The sequence below is a fragment of the Apostichopus japonicus genome, chromosome 1, assembly GCF_037975245.1.
Source record: "Apostichopus japonicus isolate 1M-3 chromosome 1, ASM3797524v1, whole genome shotgun sequence".
In the NCBI taxonomy this organism is placed as follows: Eukaryota; Metazoa; Echinodermata; class Holothuroidea; order Aspidochirotida; family Stichopodidae; genus Apostichopus; species Apostichopus japonicus.
Genome location: NC_092561.1, coordinates 8,282,975 through 8,301,980, shown reverse-complemented (window position 1 = coordinate 8,301,980; position 19,006 = coordinate 8,282,975). Strand labels below are relative to the sequence as shown.

Sequence of the window (19,006 nt, the reverse complement as noted above, 5' to 3'; positions counted from 1 at the left end):
TTTGATATATGGTATGGTATACAGTATATGCTTTGATATATGGTATGAAATATGGTATGGAATGGTTTATGTTATAGTATCGCATCCTAACAAACCATGTCATACCGCCGTGGACCTTACCGTGTCATGTCGATCGGTACATAGTCTTGTATACCTTGTTTTTTGTTGTTGTTTTTCACTATCATATTCTAGACTTCTGCTTTCAATATCGCGATGAAACAGATAAATACGCATGACTTAAAATATTTGAGACACCGAAGACCACCATCAAATGACTGTCGCTTATTTCCCTCTCTGAATCGTGTGCCTAATATAATGCATAACCATGAAGTCATGAAGAACACGCAGGGCTATAAGGCCCCATTTCACGTTTCTTATATAGAATAGAGTAAAATACAAACAGTTGCCTTGGAAACGGGCACGCATCCTTTTCCAAAATGCTAACTTTACTTTCCTCCGTAATTAACTCACTTAAAAGCAAGAAAACCGAGCCTGCAGCATTAAACGTATATATATTTCATGGATTGAAGTATACCGGTTGAAAGGAGTGCGAAAGAAAGCGCTGCAAAGTTTCCCTCTCAGTTTCTCTATACTTGAGAAGTTCATTTTCAAGGCTAAGGTAAAAAGTCCCTCGAAGCTATATCAAAACAGATGGTGCCTCAAAATCACAAAGACACATTGGTTATTCATTTGATAACGCTCTCATCGGAAATGAATGCATTAATACACGTTTTACTTGATTGAACATTGCCATTAAATCATTTTGGAGTTTCGATAAAGTTTAACGAGAAAAAAAGAAGCGAATTAGAAAGTCTGTGATTAGAAGAATGGCAGGTATATAGGAATGCTATGTGATGACTAACTGGAAAATGATTGTGAACGTTGTCACAATCAATATCACATATTAATAACAATAATGACAGTTACGAATTAGGTATACAATGCCACGAAAGGAAAATAGAATCTGAATCTGAGGATGAACAGGTTTGTCACTGCGAATGGTTAACAAAAATTAGAAACAAAAGCTGAATAATACATATATATATATATATATATATATATATATATATATATATATAGATAGATAGATAGATAAATAAATAGATATAAATAATGTACACTCGTACAAAGTTTGCGCTATTACTCGAGTTTCATGCTTCTTCGCAATCGTCAGATAGCTAATGATCAGGTTGTCTGGCTGTAGCGTGGTGCTGTCATTTTTTTCCGCTCATACAACGTTCTAGGTGATGACTGTTCCCATGTAGGCCTATATATATATATATATATATATATATATATATGTATATATATATATATATATATATATATATATATATATATATATATATATATATATATACATATATATATATATATATACAATACATGTCCAATATCTAATATATACTCAATATACACCTAATGCTGCCGCATACTCATACCACGTTCAAGCGAAGGTGATGACTGTCCATGTAATACCTATAGTATATTCAAGCAGTACGGTAATTATTTTCGGCTGTAAGAATATCCCAAACTACATGATATCCCTATATACCGTCTTTCAACTACGTAACTGCCGTCTGAATGAGCGTTAAGGTTAGCACTATAGTCACGATTCATATCAAGCGAAAGAACATCGGATGAATCTTTAACACCATGTCCACACACGACCCAAGGTAACTTCCCTTGTTTTCCCCTTTCAATCCGTTATTTTGACGTCAGCGGCACACAGTACATTAAATCCTAACCTTATACTAGTTGATTAGTCTCATCAGCAGTATAGACGCGTATGTACCGATCAGCCGTAATATGTCATTAAACGAGCGAGCTGTGATTGACATCAAGATCTTACGTCACTCTCAACACTTTAAATCTGTCTGTATGTCTGTCTCCACCCACCTCTCTCTCTCTGTCTCTCTCTCCGCCTCTCCCCCTTCTTCAGCTCCGTAAATGATATACCGGTAAGCAATTAGCCACGAACCAGGTACCACATGCCTGTACTATCACAGTATACCGTATATCACCACAGGGCCGAATACCAATGAATTCATTCAAATTGATCTCATCCTTTTTTCTCATCCTCTTTCTTTTCTTTTATCTCTTTTCCTAAGACATTACCATCTATTAAAATTCACCAGGAGGGGATATTTGCTCTTTTCAAAGTACAATTCGAATAAATTACCACTTTTTATTCTATTCCCTGCAGGTTGTGGTTTCTATCACACCTTGCGTTTCTCTATTTCACGGAGGTTGGAATTTCCCCTGGTGATATAAAATGCCATACAATGGTAAGCCATTATTGTTGTATAATCCATTGCCTCTAGTATGTATTATCTATCACTCACCGATTTCACAAAGGGCATTTTTTCTTCGTGCGTGTGGAATAATACATTTGTATTTCAATTAAAAGAAACCGTAGCTAATCCATAGGCAAGTGATATCCTCCAAGGCTGTCGATATATGAAGAAATAAAACGTCTTTAACAAGTTCAAGTATCTGAAGCGAATTTTTTTATATTTGAAAGTCCCCTGGTGATATAATATGTCATACAATGGTATGCAATCATTGTTGTAGTAATCCATTGCCTCTAGTATATATTATCTACCACACACACTGATTTCACAAATGGCTTTTTATCCGTGCGTGCGGAATAATACATTGGTATTTCAAGAAACCGTATAGCTAATCCATAGGCAAGTGACCACCTTCGTGGCTATCATTAGATGGAGAAAGAAACGTCTTGAACAAGTTCATTTATTTGTCTGACGTGATTTGTTTCTTTATATTTATCACCGACCAATTATTCTTTCTTGTTTCTTGTAATGTTAACACGTAAAAATCATAACATTGGGCTCATAATATAGCCGAGAAAAAAAACCCTATATAGATTCGTCCAAGAGAATCAAAAGAGTTTTATGCTCGCTAGTGATGTTTATGTTTACGAGGTCAGTAAGATCAGTGGCGTGTGCAAATGCGAGGGGGATGGAGAGGGGTGGAGGGGGGGGGGGCGTGGGCCATGGACGCACATTTCATCGTCAGTCTGGGACTTATTTTACATTCAGCCGGGGGAAGAATTAGACTGCACTGATATGGGTGTACACCCCATTTAAACCAGAAATACAAACCAACTATTTCTTAGCATTTATTTGTTTTCATATTTTTAGCAGTGTTTATTGTTTATTTAAATGGCACGATCTGTCTTATAATTGTTTTGCACAACAAACACGTTTATTGGGCGTCTCTTGACTAAATATATATATATATATATATATATATATATATATATATATATATATATATATATATATATAGTATACATCGCTGCTTTTTCGGTACTATAATTTCTGTATCAACCTAGCTTTACTCGTGTCTGGTTCTCCTCTTCTGGGACATTCTGGACCAGCCATTGATATGTATATATTTAAATTAATATTGCCTCCTGTTTCGAGTCATTCCACTCGGCTGAAAAAAACTTTATTGACTTGTCGTCTTGTGGAAGTTTAATCATGCGTCAAGCCAGGCGCGGCGGAACGGAAAAATTATTGGGGGGGCTAATGTGTGGAGACTATCTAAGCGGAGCGCCACCATCGGTTGGCGCGGAGCGTACAAGAAAATTTTGGGTTATTTCAAACCCCCAGATGGCCGGAAACGGCACTTCCCGTGTGTTTTATGCTGCGAATACCTAGCCCTAATATATGGGTCTCAAGTCTGCAATTTCTCAGATTGCACGTAAAAGTCTGTAAAAACATTGTAATTTGTATATTCGATGGCGTTTTAAGAGAGTAGCTATTATACTCGTAGTGTACTCGCAAAGACGTTTTTGAGTGTAGTAAGGGCAGTGGCGGAGCTAGGGGTATTGGTCGGGGAGGGGGGCAAGAATGGTCTGTAGGGGCGCTTTCGACACTATCTAAGCGGAGCGCCACCACAGGTTGGCGCGGAGCGTACAGAAAAATTTTGAGTAAAGATACTCCCTAGATTGCAGGAAATGACCCTTTCCGGGCCTTGCTAATTTGCAGATAAACGGAGAATAAATAGGTGTCGTCGCCATTTTGTCGGAAAATTACACCAACAGAATATGACAAATGTCAATAGGTATATGAGAGCGCAATAAAATAGTCAATAATAGCGAATAAGTAAAATGTATAGTGAAAAGCTGAAAAGGGCGCCAGCAGTCCATTTGAGTCTGTCAGGGGGGGGGGGGCATCCGCCCCCTGACTGTATATATGGACGCTCCGCCACTAAGTAAGGGGATGTTGGAGAACTGGCTGAAATGAGGCAACTCATTGGCCTAAGACGAAGTTGTGTTACGCTTACTGGTACTCACACTCACTGCTTCCACTTTTCACGGGGCGTGAAGACGCGGTTGGGGTGACAATGTGGTCTATAGCCAGGGGACGGGCCGAGGGTCGCCCAGCAATTACTAAAATTATTACACCTATATAGTATACGTGTGCATCGGACAGATCGACAAGTATGCATTGAAAAATGGGCAGATGCACGTTTCGGAGCCTTGGTAAATATTGGGGGGGCTTATCATGCATTTGCCCCCTCAACTTTTTCATTGGGGGGGCTGAGCCCCCCCAAGCCCCCCCCGGTTCCGCCGCCACTGCGTCAAGCTATCCGGAGAGGAAGCTATCAAGTAAATTTTCCAGATCTAGACTTGCATAGATATTATAAAACATATTTATTCTTTTAGAAGCCTGACACGAGTATCTATAGTTAGCGTTTATTTTACCCTATTACCTTGATAAAAAAAGCCCTTTGATTGAACCATCCGTTGTAAGTATAAGCCATATGTATGTACCTAATATATTTTGTTTCGTTTCAAAACGAGGTCGTTGAAAAGGCAGATGAATTTGATTAAATTTTGGCCAACATCCAAGACGATTTGATTAAGTTAGCTATTTGTGAAATATGACAACCTTTCTTGGATATTTTCATTTAGTCTGGTCCTTGATAAACTATGCAAACATTAGACTAATATAAGTTTGTCGGTCTTGGTAAACTGGATATAGTGTTATTGTATAATTAAGTATAGGTGTAGAATGCTGTTAGGCTAGCAGGCCTAACCATCTACTATCAGCATTGATAAACACCCGCAATAACATTGTACCAAATTATATAAAGGAACATCTTCGAGAGATTGGTATGTTATATTGAATTTATATTTTGTCAATGCATATTAATAACTTTACAATACACCACGTGACCAATATGACTATATGCATTCCGACCACCTTATAATATCACAGTATATCGTTTCAACGAATAATTTTCAACGAATAATTCAGAGGTCAATTTACCTCTGCTGACGGCGGAAGAACATACTTAAAGCATCCTCGCGAATTTTGCATTCAATTCCTATGTATCGTTTCAAGATAATAACATTTGAAACGAACATGCATTTGTTTTTTGTGTGTCTTTTTTACCAACAAGTGAACTTGAAGCAATGTCATAGATATACAATGACGGACTTGTTCTAAACTTTGCATAAAAATATTTATCCAATTTTTTTGGGCAAACATGAGATGCATTAGAATACGAATACACTACAGTCATTGGGGTGTTGAAAACTTCACATCCACTAAGTCAATGTTGGTTCACCGTACAATCTACAGTTAAACCAATAAAGTGAATATAAGGAAAACCAAAACATTTTGCTCCCAGCGTGCAACTAATGACGTCACACCTGTTTGCTTCAAGTTCCCTTTATGGTATAAGCTGTGACAATATCAGCTGCTATCAATGTATCGGAAAACGCAATGCGGGAATTGCATGCTAATTTCACCAAGATGCTTTGTATATGTTCTTCTTTCGTTGGTCAAAAAATAAAAATTTCCTTATATTATATCATTAAAAGGATAGATCCATGACTCAAAAAAGAACACACTTCCTTCGCAGATATCCTTCACATACATGAATATTTCCTATGGATATTTCCTAGCGAGGGTGTGGATTATTGGGTGATTATAAACGTTATGTAGTTCCTATATGCATATGCAACATGATAAGCACGCTGTCAAATGAAAGCGATCGATATAGAATGTCTTTACTGTAGGGATGCACCGGATGCAAATTTTTGGATCCGGCCGGAACCGGATTTTGCCGGATAGTACATGAAATCCGGCCGGATAAAATCCGGCCGGAACCGGATTTTTTCATCACACAAAAGAAAATCATTAATAAGAAGTAGAAGTATGAAACAAGGAGCAAATCTTAGGTGAGGTATACGCATATTATAAAGAAGGTGAAATTAAGACCCCATTTATGAGATTAATTATGACTTGAAGTGGTGTAATCTACATTCTTTAATAAAATAACTAAAATATAATTGTTGACAAGCTTGATACAGTACAGCATGTAAATTTGTTTGCTGGAAAAATACTGCATACTACTGTACCTATGAAGTTTGTTTTAAAACAGGAAGCTAACATTTCACAAATCTCATACTTTATACTGAATAAAAACATTATTTAATTGTTGTAATAACACTACTATTTGGATTTAGAATTGTCTTTTATTATTCATTATTTGGTAACAAATTTTGACACTGCAATATTATCTGTAAACTAAAATAAAAAAGCATTGTATCTTTCCAGAAGTGGAAGAAACTTCTTATCTATCTTTTATCTATCCTTTAAAATGGAATTGAATGATCATTAAAACACTTAATGATTTAGGTTTTTCATGAACTTTTAGGAACTTTCATGGTGACAAGAGATATCCAAGAGAATGCCAACAATAATGGGAAAGTAAAGATTCAATGGAACAGTATTTTGACTGATAATATATGAATGGTCTATTTTAACTGCACAATATTAAACTGATGAAGGCTGCAAGAAATGATTTCACTGCAAACTGTATTTGTTGTATATAGCTTAATATTATTACAGTAGTTGTATTATTTTGGATGATCTTTACAAACAGTGGGTCAGACCATTGAGAAAATTAAATTAAACATGTTGTAGCGGGCTCAAAAAGCAGGCACCCCTACAAAATTCTGTTTTTAAACAAAGGGACTTCCCCTCATCAAACCATTTTAGTTTCTAGACAGTTCTTCCTTTAGAAGCACCCCCATGTATATAATCAGAGATTCCATCCGTCTGGAATGTAGACTGTCTAGATATGGGTTAGGGCCTTGGGTGTGAGGACCACACATGAAACTTACAAGCAAGTGCCCTACAAAGAGATTTATTGTTTGTCCTTCTTTATTTCATTATCCTATCAGGTATGTTGAGTTTCTTCTTGATTTTCATGAGTTACTTTAAGTAAAGTACTAGAGAGGCTGAAGGTTGTACTTAAAACTCATAATCACATCGTTGTTAGTTAAAATTCAGATGTACAGTTACGGAGTGGCTCAGCCCATCGTAGAATTATTTCAGTAGGCCTATGCTGTGTGTACTGTAGTGTCGCTATGTATTGAAAACAATAGGCTTTGAACTGCATATAACAGGGTAGGCCATGTGATCACATGTATCATGCTTGGTGAGCAGAAGTGTAGTACTGGGCAGGACCATTCCATATTTTACTAGAGGGTCATCACATATATCCTGGGGTTGGTGGCCAGTTGAGAGCTACTAGGGAAGATTAGAGTATAGCAGGTAGCTATGACCTTGAGAGTTTATTAGGTTGAACCTTGTTGCTGGTGATAAATGTATTGAGAAGGAATTTAGGGTTGCATGTTTAGCCGGCATAGCAATTGTTTTACATTTAAGTATTGGAAAGACATTTGCAAGGTATTATTTCAGTTAGTTGATTGCTTGGTAACTGAAACAGGTTAAAGGAGCATACTGACATCTTATTAAGTTAAAGGAGCATACTGTCATTTTATTAAGTTAAAGGAGCATACTGACATTTTATTATTAGTAGTATTATTCCAGTTATTTAGTCATGCTCATGTACTATGGAAGATTGAGGGTAATGATTTATATGTTGCTTTGAAATGACCTTACGGTAACTAGACCATCGTCATGCGGTGAATGGATTCAACTAAGCTTAATGTTCTTAGCAGTTAAAGGTGATGAAGGGTCACTAGCACTAGCTTGGGGAAGTTCATCCTCATGGTGAAGTGTCATCAAGGACATTGTTTTATATTCTTTGCTCTTCTCGTTCTTTATTGAATTAACTATATGTTCATTACCTATCTTTTGTAAATGTATTTTAGCTTTAAAAGTGTTACGCTGTGCACTGTAGGAGTAATGTTTAATCCTATATGGTAACAGGCATCAGGCAACATATGGATTTAACTGTTTTATGCAACTCCAGTCGAACTGTCATGCCATGTATTGTTTATATTATACAGCCGTTATTATCGTATTCAGAAAGATGCTAGTAATGGTCATGTCTTAAAAGTAGTACATATGCAGAGGTAATGCCTACGTGCTGTTGTATTATGATCTGGTTTCAGGAGAATCCCAATAATTACCAATTAGTTTAGAGTGAAGTTAGAAATAGGATTGTTCGGTTAAGCATTATTTATCCATACTTAAGTTCTTAAATTACAAAGTAAGAGATAAGTGGACTTTTGTATACAGACGGGTAATAAACACACATGAAACTTACAAGCAAGTGCCCTACACAGAAATTAACTGTTTGTCCTTCTTTATTTCATTATCCTATCAGAACGATGTGGAGGCAACAATGTTAAACCTTATTTTTCCTTACTTTGAATGTTTTTATTAATTTTTGGAAATAGTTTACATTAATTTAAGTTAATACCAACACCTTTTTAAGGAATAATTCAGGCCAGATTTTGAAAAAGATCCGGCCAGATTTTGAAAAAGATCCGGCCGGATTTTGAAAAATATCCGGCCGGAACCGGAACCGGATAATTTCTCACTATCCGGCCGGATAGTCCGGCCGGACCGGATATCCGGTGCATCCCTACTTTACTGGATAGTACTTCACGATGATGTCACAGACACTTATAAAACCAATGACGAACACGTCTAACCTTCATAGCAACAAGCCTGATTAAAGTCCATGGCCAATGGGCCTCACATCGACGAAAAAGAAAAAAACATATTTTATATCTCGATAATTGTCATTTGAGAAAGTTATGTCCTTGACGAACTTGGTAAACCTAGAAATGTTAGTTCAATAAAAGAAAAATAGATAAATACAAAAATCTACATTTTATCTACATTTTTCTACGAAAACAATCAGTCACAAAAGGAGGGTATGAAACTAAAAGTTTAACAGATATCTCTGTATAGACTGAGAGAAAAATGGAGAGGAGACTGTAACAGAAAGAGAGAAAGAGAGGCGTGGGTGGAATAGAGGTTCGTAAAGTCGAGAGAAGGCGAGAATGATATTGAGATATATTAGGATCCGTAAGTCTGAACATCTGCTCGAGAATAAAGACAATTTGTTTTTAATCTATACATTTTACATCTGGATTATAAAGTCACATATAGCTATATTATATACTGCGGAGTACGGTTCATCCCATCGACTGACTGCTCAAACAGCGCATTGCTTTGACTTTGGTGAAATACTGACGATTCATACTGCAATACAGCTCGTTAGTTTGAATGAATAAAGTCAAGTTTCAAGCTTCTATTATTATTAGTAGTATTTTTTTTTAAATTTTAAAGTAGACAATTTTTATATTTTTTGAGTTATGAAAGCGGTAGGTTTCATATCATACACCAGACTGTGGGTGTTGGGTGTTTTGGGGGAGTGGGGATACAGAGGTATATTATAGTCACACCAGGGAGCTCCGGGAAGCATACATCGATAAGAGAATAAAACAGAGGCATATATAATCATGTACTTACACGAAGGATGTAGGAGACAGCTTACTACGAATAGCAGTGTAAAGTTTTGGTCTGGAATTTAAAGCGAAAAAAAGTTACAGTTCAAATTTCCAAAGCAACATAATATTAGAAGAACATTATATTATGTTATAAATCATATAAGAGTGTCGGAGGTCGGCTGTTTCATGAAGAAAATAATGTTGCATAACTACACAAAGCCAATTTTGAATTAATGTGACAGATGTGGGACTTGAAATGTATCGATGGAGAGTGTGTGTGTGTATCGTGGTGGTTGGGGCGGCGGGGGGGGGGGGGGGTAGTGGGTAGGCGGTAGAGACAAGTGGAAAATCAATGGTAGGGAGACGGAATGTCTATGTTTATACCATCAACGAAAATTACAGTCACAATTCACCAACACGATAACACACTTAAAACTAAAGGGATATTTGATAAAATTCACTCAGAGGAAGTATTTTGCGTATGATTGTAGAGTTTGCAGTGGTTTTACCAAATATATATATATATATATATATATATATATATATATATATAAATGTATATTTTTTTCCATTTTCTTCTGAATTTTACCAAAACTTACCAACAGTATTTGTCCAGGTATATGGTTACAGTTGTTGAAACAAAGGTACTACCCAAGCTGGGGTGTTTTCTTTTTCATTAAAAATATAATTACTCAGTATGTAATTAACATTTCCATATCGATTCTGACAACTTTGCCTCCTATAGAAACTACACAGTACTGTAACATTAATGTAATTCATATGTAAGCGCAAGTAAATAGGAACATGCAATAGAATTGAAATTTCGTGATGGTTTCAATTGAACGTTTGACAGTTAAAGCTATGAACAGATACGTTTGAATGCATATAATTACGAAATGGAAAGTATCTTTCAGATTCGAAAAAAAGAAATTGACAAGGAATCCATTGAATAATTTTCAGAAATTACTTTAAAAATTTAATAGGGATTATTTAAACGTTAGACAGGAAACACTTGACTATAGTTTGACGATTACTTGAAACAAAGACAGCAATTATCATCGAACATGTTTGAAAGTGTCTCTTTTCTCATTTCACATTCGGGAAGTAGTCTCTTTTGCATTATGTGAGCTTCGATAAAGGTTCATTCCGTGAGAACTTCTGAGAGCGTCTCATGTACCCTTACATATTTTAGAAGCTTATAGACAGAAGTGAAACATTTTGAATGACAGCCGTTTCGGATATATATATATATATATATATATATATATATATGTATATATATATATATATATATGTATGTATATATATAAATATATATATGTATATGTATATATATATGTATATATAAATATATATATATATATATATATATATATATATATATATATATTTCGGTGGTCATGCACTGAAAAAGAGCTAGTTTTGCTCGAAAGCTCTGCAAAAACCAGACATTGGCTGTTTTACTTCCAATCACTTACCTAATTTAATTATTGTATTTCACTCGAGATTCAGCCTTTCTCCAAATACAGCATAGTTTTTTAACAGTTTTTCCGTTATTCCTATATATATATATATATATTTATATATATATATATATATATATTTATATATATATATTTATATATATATATATATATATATATTTATATATATATATATATATATATATATATATATATATATATATATATATATATATATATATATATATATATATATATATATATATAAATACATGTGTCTATACTTGTTACTTTAGTTTCGGTTAAGAGCTAAAGCTCATAATTTATAAATCTGACAAAACTAAGGCATATACTGCTGTATGATAAACTTTCACTAAGTTAATGGCCTTTTACAGGATTAAGTTGGAAGCACTGCAGATTGCCTTGAACCGTTAGATGTATAACCGTTGCCATAGCAACATATTTTGCTCATCTGATATACAGAAGCGTCATATATTTACTGGACATTTCTGAGATTATACTAATTCAAACTTTTCTTCTTTCCCGTTTTCTTTAGTTTACCCTAACTGTCAAGTTTTAACAGGAAATTGTTAGACTCTTTGGAGTATGGTTATTGTCAGTCGTGTTAATTGAGATGATAAATTAACATTTTAGTGACAGCTCGGACTATCTGAGGCCTTGTTTTTAAATCAAGTGTCGTCAGTTTACAGAGAGACAGGGAGAGAAAAAAGATTTATTTCGTATCTAGAGGCTTATTTTTGTAGTCACTGTTGCCGAAGAATTTACAAAAAAAAAATATATATATACCTGCACACACACATAGGACACAATTACTTGTATATATATATATATATATATATATATATATATATATATATATATATATATATATATATATATATCTATATAGATATATTTATATATACATATATATAGATATATGTATGTATATATATTTATATATATATATATATATATATATAGTCAGATAGATATATAAATAGATAGATAGATATATAAATAGATAGATAGATATATAAATAGATACATACAAGTAGTTGCGTCCTCAGTTTTGTTAGTATATACCTCTATTCGTCGAGATCTGTTGTATATTACATGTTGTCATATCCATCAGTTCGTCGTTATAAATGTCATTGCTTATGTTATATATTTAATATTAATGATAAAAGTAATAATACGTAGTGCGATGTGCGATATACGATGTGCATATACCACCTAATAACTTCTCGTCGGTGTACAGTATAGCGTACGGCTTGCAACTGTTAACATGCGGTTAATGTATTTTGACATTAAGCCGAAAGGTAAAGCAATATTGGGCTTCATCTAGTATTGATAACAGATAGAAAAAAAAACATGATCACATTATTAATTGTTCATAACCGTGAGCATAAACATATGCAGAGTCACTGAATATGAAGTTAGTTACATACAAATGACTTTACAATGGCTGCTATCTTATGAAGATGAGTACTGAATTTATAATGCACCGGAGAAGGAAGTGTTTGTTTTCGTTCCATGTGGTTGCTTTTATCTGTCTGTTGTGACATTAATATATAGGTGTCTTGGTGACCCACAGATAATTGGAAACAAGGTTAGGGTTGATGCCTGTCACTGACAAGCTGCTCAATGACTGACATGCATAAGATTTAACAAAACATGTTTTTCTCAATTCTTCTTTTCATATAGCGCTACAGTTGTTATCCGCTATGATTTGTGTACACTTATACCCAGTTATTAACAATACCATGTTAACCGAATGCAACAAGAACTTACGAAATTATTTGCACTTATGGCTTTCCTTAAGACATATCACACAAAGCACCTGTTATAGTCCAATACTTATATAACGCAAAAAAACAAAGAAAGACATGAATCGAAAATATAAAGATTTCTAGTTTAGGCAGCATCTTAATTGGAGAGGTAAGAGCGAGGGAAAGATGATGGAGTGTGTTTGTGGGAGGTTGGGGGGGGGGGGTTCAGAAGGGGTATAAGTTGACCACTGAGCCAGAAGACCAACTCCACGTTGTTCGATTTAGGGGTGGTATCAAATACCTTGAAGACGAAAGCAACTTCAGCCCAGACGTTTATATGCAAATTACGCCATAGGCTTGTCGGTACCTCTGCTTTGAAAATAATGAATAATAATGCATCGCGTTCAGGCTAAGTTTTGGAATCATGTTTAAGATTTTCTAGCTTTATAAAGAAACAACGTACCGATATGCCTGATTATGTATTTCATAAGCTAACATATTTTTTTTGAATTTTTGAAAAGGACATTGTGTCAGAACCACAGACAGCTCTACCTTTTTTGAAAAATTTGAATTTTTCTTTAGCAGGGATGACTCTTGAATTGTTTTTCCCTTTTGCAAATTTTTTTCGTGGCAGTTATTAAAGAAATTTTATCACCCACCATTATCAGGATTATAGTATAGGAAAAGAGGCCCCCAATCTACAGAAAAAAAAAACATCCCTTCAGGCATAATGCGACAAAATCCCTGTCCATATCTGGAGAAAGAAAAAAAAAATCATTTATTTCTTCCAAGTGTCGCGTACACTTTCTCCACACACTGTATAATGTTGTCGCGACTGCAGACAATTACGGGTAACCATAGGAACTCATGGAAAAGGAAGTAAACACAATAAAAAAGCCTACATAAGTAGAATATGTATACATGCTCTAGGCAATAAATGACTGAATGTCTGTTTATGGTACACGGATATATAGGTAAACCAGCCGACCGTTCTCTGGAATAAATTTGACATTATTAGATTCCGGTCTTATTATAAGCTTCATCGGAGAATACAGAAAAAAGCCCCCCCCCCCCCCCACACACACACTCCCTTGTTCTAGATTTCATCTCATTTCGAAGCTGCAACGATTGCTGGCAGTGAAAGAACACTTATACTCGAAAAAGAAAATATAACTTCAGTTAACTATATGTCTTTACATGCACTTTTCCTGAAAATATTGACCATTTCGGCGGATGTAAAATACTCTATTTTTGTTAAGGTATCTATGGGAAACAAATTTCGTCACTTCATGTCGAAAGTTATTCAAGACCTGTACTTTTTGTATTAGAAATATGGCTTTATAATATAATAAATACCAAACTGACAAAATCAGTATAAACTTCACCTAGAGAGGTATATAATATACATATAGACAGTATATATCTGCAAATAATACCGACCTGCTTTCAGGGGCATGGTGTGTATTTCTATAATCTCTGTTTACCTATTATAGAATCATGAATAAATTTATTCCCTCTTGACTCCAGGAGAACCATTCATCAAATGTCAATAAAGGTGTTATGATTTAAATTACCGAAACATAATGCCTCGACTACTACCACTCTTCTACAAAAATAATACCCAAGAAAGAAAGAAAATAGAAAATAGAAAAAAAGAAGATAAAAATGAAAACAATATTTTGAAGGAATAAATCATTCTCTTGAATTATGACAAAGGTAGTCATGAAAGAAGAACAATGAACAAAATACCAAAAACTATTAATATATGATGCAAAATCTAGGATGGTGAAAGAAATTGGGCTCCAAACATGACAGTTTTTGCTGAGCAGTAATACTTTTCTGCAAGGCTCAAGTAAATCTTCCGCAACGTATGGCACTTTCTGTGTAAACTATATATACAACGTTCTCGGCCTGAGGCCATACACGTTCCTCGTGTAAAAATTACAAGTGCAAGTTTATACACATTGTGTTCAATGGTCTGTTTCACCATCATATACGCAATTTCCATTTCTCGCAGGCGTGTACATAACCTACCACAGAGATATTTGTAAGAGCAGACATGCTACCGATAGGTTTGAAATTTGTCATTGATTGTGTGTTCACTCTTTTGAACATTCACACTGTTCTGTACATTACTGTGCTGTAGTGATGTACTGTACTGTACTGTACTATAATATCATGTACTGTACTGTACTATGCTATGATATACTTCGTAACAGAGCAAAACAAAGTCTATAACTTCAAAACCCACATTCACCAGACATTTGAAAAAGGAATTTATTAACTCGTACTAGTATTATATAATCTTTTCACGTTTCCATCTCAGCATCATTAGGATATTATTACTGTTTATTTAATCCTTACGTATATTCTGTAGTATATATATTTGAACATTTTTCTTTTCTTTTCTCCCAGGGAGTCTCCTACCTTGTTAAGTCTTTTTAAGACTTTTAAGGCCCATTGTATACAATTGGCGATAAAACAAATAAATGAATTCAATACTGTACTGTACTATACTATACTATACTGTACTGTACTGTACTGTACTGTACTGTACTGTACTGTACTATACTATACTATACTATACTATACTATACTACACTGTACTGTACTGTACTGTACTGTACTGTACTATACTATACTGTACTGTACTATACTACACTGTACTGTACTGTACTGTACTGTGCTGTGCTGTGCTGTGCTGTGCTGTGCTGTGCTGTGCTGTGCTGTCCTGTGCTGTGCTGTGCTGTGCTGTGCTGTGCTGTGCTGTGCTGTGCTGTGCTGTGCTGTGCTATGCTATGCTATGCTATGCTATACTATACTATACTATACTATACTATACTATACTACACTGTATTGTACTGTACTATACTATACTATACTAGTATAGGCTAAGTATGCAGTGTGTCTACACTAAAATCAACAGCCATATATATATATATATCATACAATGAAGTCCTATCCTGCACTACTTTAATTTCGTCACATTCTGGCTGATTAGTTGGATATAGGGATGCGGGAATCGGCCCCGTCAAACGTGACCTCGCTGGACGACGACGTAAAGATATTTGTACTTCTTTTTCATAGGCCTAATTTGTATGTATTTGGAGTAACAATATACTGTTACCTCATACTCAAGGTTTACGAAGGGAGGTTTTACAATCTAGGGCAGGTTGCTACTTGAATTCCCAGACAAGCCCTTCGCGTTACTTTCCTAACCTGGAAATGTCATGTAACTGTCTGATAGCTGAAAGTACCTTCTCCGAAAAGGGGGAAATTCACGCAAGCCTATACAAGTCAGTTATAATGTGAGGATTCCAAAAACGCAGTAACTATACACATTATTTCTTACCAAGTATTCAATCGTTAAAAAGAATACAAGAATTAGTGTTTTTCAATATTAAAATTAGCATTGTGATATTCCAACATAGCCACACTGTCTTAACATCAGTCTTATTCACTGCTTAAACGGCATGAATAGTTGCTATAGCCTACATTAGTGTTTCCATGTGTCACATAGTAACTCTACGTACGGTTTATCAACATGATAACTAAAGTTAACGTTAGCAGTGTTCAACATAGTTAAAAAAAAGAAACAAAATGTAAAAATGCTAAAATTAACTGTTCGTATTGACCTTATCAATGAATGACAATAGCTTATTCCGCTCCAATTCGTTTATGCAAAGTAGGCAAGATTTACGTGCATTTGTTATGTTAGTTTAACATAGCTCACTATATTATTACTGATGTATGTTTTGAAATATGTAAGGGACATGCTCAGGGATCATAAATCCATGTTGACAACAGAGTAACAAAGAAAAAAAAAACTAACAAAGTGTTGTGCGCATGCGCGGGTATTTGCAAACCACTTTATGATAGCTGCATTGCTCGTCCCTATGCTAAGACCATGAAGATATTATAGTTTATATATATATATATATATATATATATATATATATATATATATATATATATATATATATATATATATATATAAATATATATATATATATATATGTATATGTATATATATATATATATATATATATATATATATATATATATATATATATATATATATATATATATAGTCGAATATACGTGTCAGATATATCAATCACAAAAATAATGGTATTATGGTTGTAAACTTATCTGTATAACATCTCTTGAAAAGTGCGAAAGAAAACTGGACAATATTCGCTTCTTTCTCCTTTTGACTAAAATCACTCGTCGTTTGTGTTTTATTTTTTTCAGAAAGCGCAGCACTGCACTATATACATGCCGTTGTCATAATCACATGATATGCACAAGTCGAATTGAGTCGAGTGTGCATGTATACATCTCCAGATTGGTTTCTTTTCGTACCCAGTTTGCTCTATTCTTGCGTGACTTTTATTAACACTTACGTATACGTTATATATATACAAAACCCTAGATGAATTTGACAAGCCTTTGGAGAATAAAAAAAAATCGATAATTAACATCCAGATAAAAATTCAATGAAGTGAGATGTTTCATACGTTAATGGTGCTTTACACGGTGGACAAGACGACTATTGTATATATATATATATATATATATATATATATATATATATATATATATATATATATATATAGTTGACTGTTGCCATGGTGACATATCAGAATCGGGTAGTGTTATGTATACTAACATAAAGCTTACATACTACTTTTCAAGCTGATTATTTTACTTGATTAATTTCTTTAATTTAATTTTCCTAAATATTTTTGATGGGAGAGGAGTAAGGTGTGGAGAATGGGTTCACTTATGTTGTACAACACTCCATCTTAAATGTTAAGCATATATGTTACTCGGAATACTGAATTTCAATCAAACTTTAGGGTTTAACGTCGGTGTCGGGAAAAAAATGCCTGATAATCGAAATTATATCAAATCAATTAGAAATTTCTAATGAACATTTCTCGAATCTTTTGATTTCACGTTAGATATTCAGTTTCATCTCTCGGGACTAGGTTATTATCGAGATAGATATACTCTCAGTTTCAGATATGAGAAATGAAATTAAATATTTATAATCCATAGTACAGAAAATGTATATAGAGTATAAGCAATCACTTCGTGATTTGAAATTCTATATGGAGGTATATTACTACGTCATTCGAAAGCACGCAAGGCGTTAATCGGACTCGGGAAACTGGCACATAAATATATATATATATATATATATATATATATATATATATATATATATATATATATATATATATATATATATATATATATATATATATATATAGGGAGGCCCGTGGTTCGAATCCCGGTGGAGGCTGAAAGTTTTTTCACTGTTCTTGATTTTCCAACTCATTACGAATTTTCATTTTTATATATTCATTTGCCTTTGTCGTTTACCTCCATTGCATATATATATATATATATATATATATATATATATATATATATATATATATATATATATATATATATATATATATATATATGTATATATATATATATATATATATATATATATATATATATATATATATATATATATATATATATATAGAGAGTAGAGTAGGTTGGCGTCTATCTTGGCGCAGAGTGCTCTATGTCCATTGGACAGAGCGGAATATATGTTGATACTAGATGAGACTAGTGGAACACTAGTAGTTGTAACTCGGAGTTTCACGCTTTGTAGCGATCTTCAGGTTGTCTGAAGATCGCTACAAAGCGTGAAACTCCGAGTTACAACTACTAGTGTTCCACTAGTCTCATCTAGTATCAACATATATATATATATATATATATATATATATATATATATATATGCCAGTTTCCCGAGTTCGATTATCGCCCTGCGTGCTTTCGAATGACGTAGTAATATACCTCCACTTGTTATCGGGGAGGGGGCGGGATGGAATGGGTTCGTTAGGGGAGGGTAAGAGCCTAGTCAAGAAGGTCTCATATACGCATATTTTCCTTATATAGTTTGACGTCAAAAAATGACAAGCATGTGCTTTCATAGGACTCAA

At 34.2% G+C, this 19,006-nt stretch overlaps 2 protein-coding genes across 4 annotated transcripts in view; one reads left to right on the top strand and one right to left on the bottom strand.

Moving 5' to 3' along the window:
• LOC139966332 (synaptotagmin-12-like) overlaps window positions 1-19,006 on the bottom strand; it is a 58,505-nt gene that overhangs the window by 34,924 nt on the left and 4,575 nt on the right. Inside the window, exon 2 of one of the 3 annotated variants that reach the window (XM_071969231.1) lies at window positions 9,780-9,830. The exons of the other annotated variants lie outside the window; for them this stretch is intronic. The gene's annotated coding sequence lies outside the window, so the exon portion shown is untranslated. The remainder of the gene's footprint in view (window positions 1-9,779; window positions 9,831-19,006) is intronic. 3 annotated transcript variants of the gene reach the window in all.
• Window positions 6,939-19,006, top strand: part of LOC139966349 (retinol dehydrogenase 12-like) — a 39,077-nt gene continuing 27,009 nt past the window's right edge. The window contains exon 1 of the mRNA XM_071969273.1: window positions 6,939-7,228. The gene's annotated coding sequence lies outside the window, so the exon portion shown is untranslated. The remainder of the gene's footprint in view (window positions 7,229-19,006) is intronic.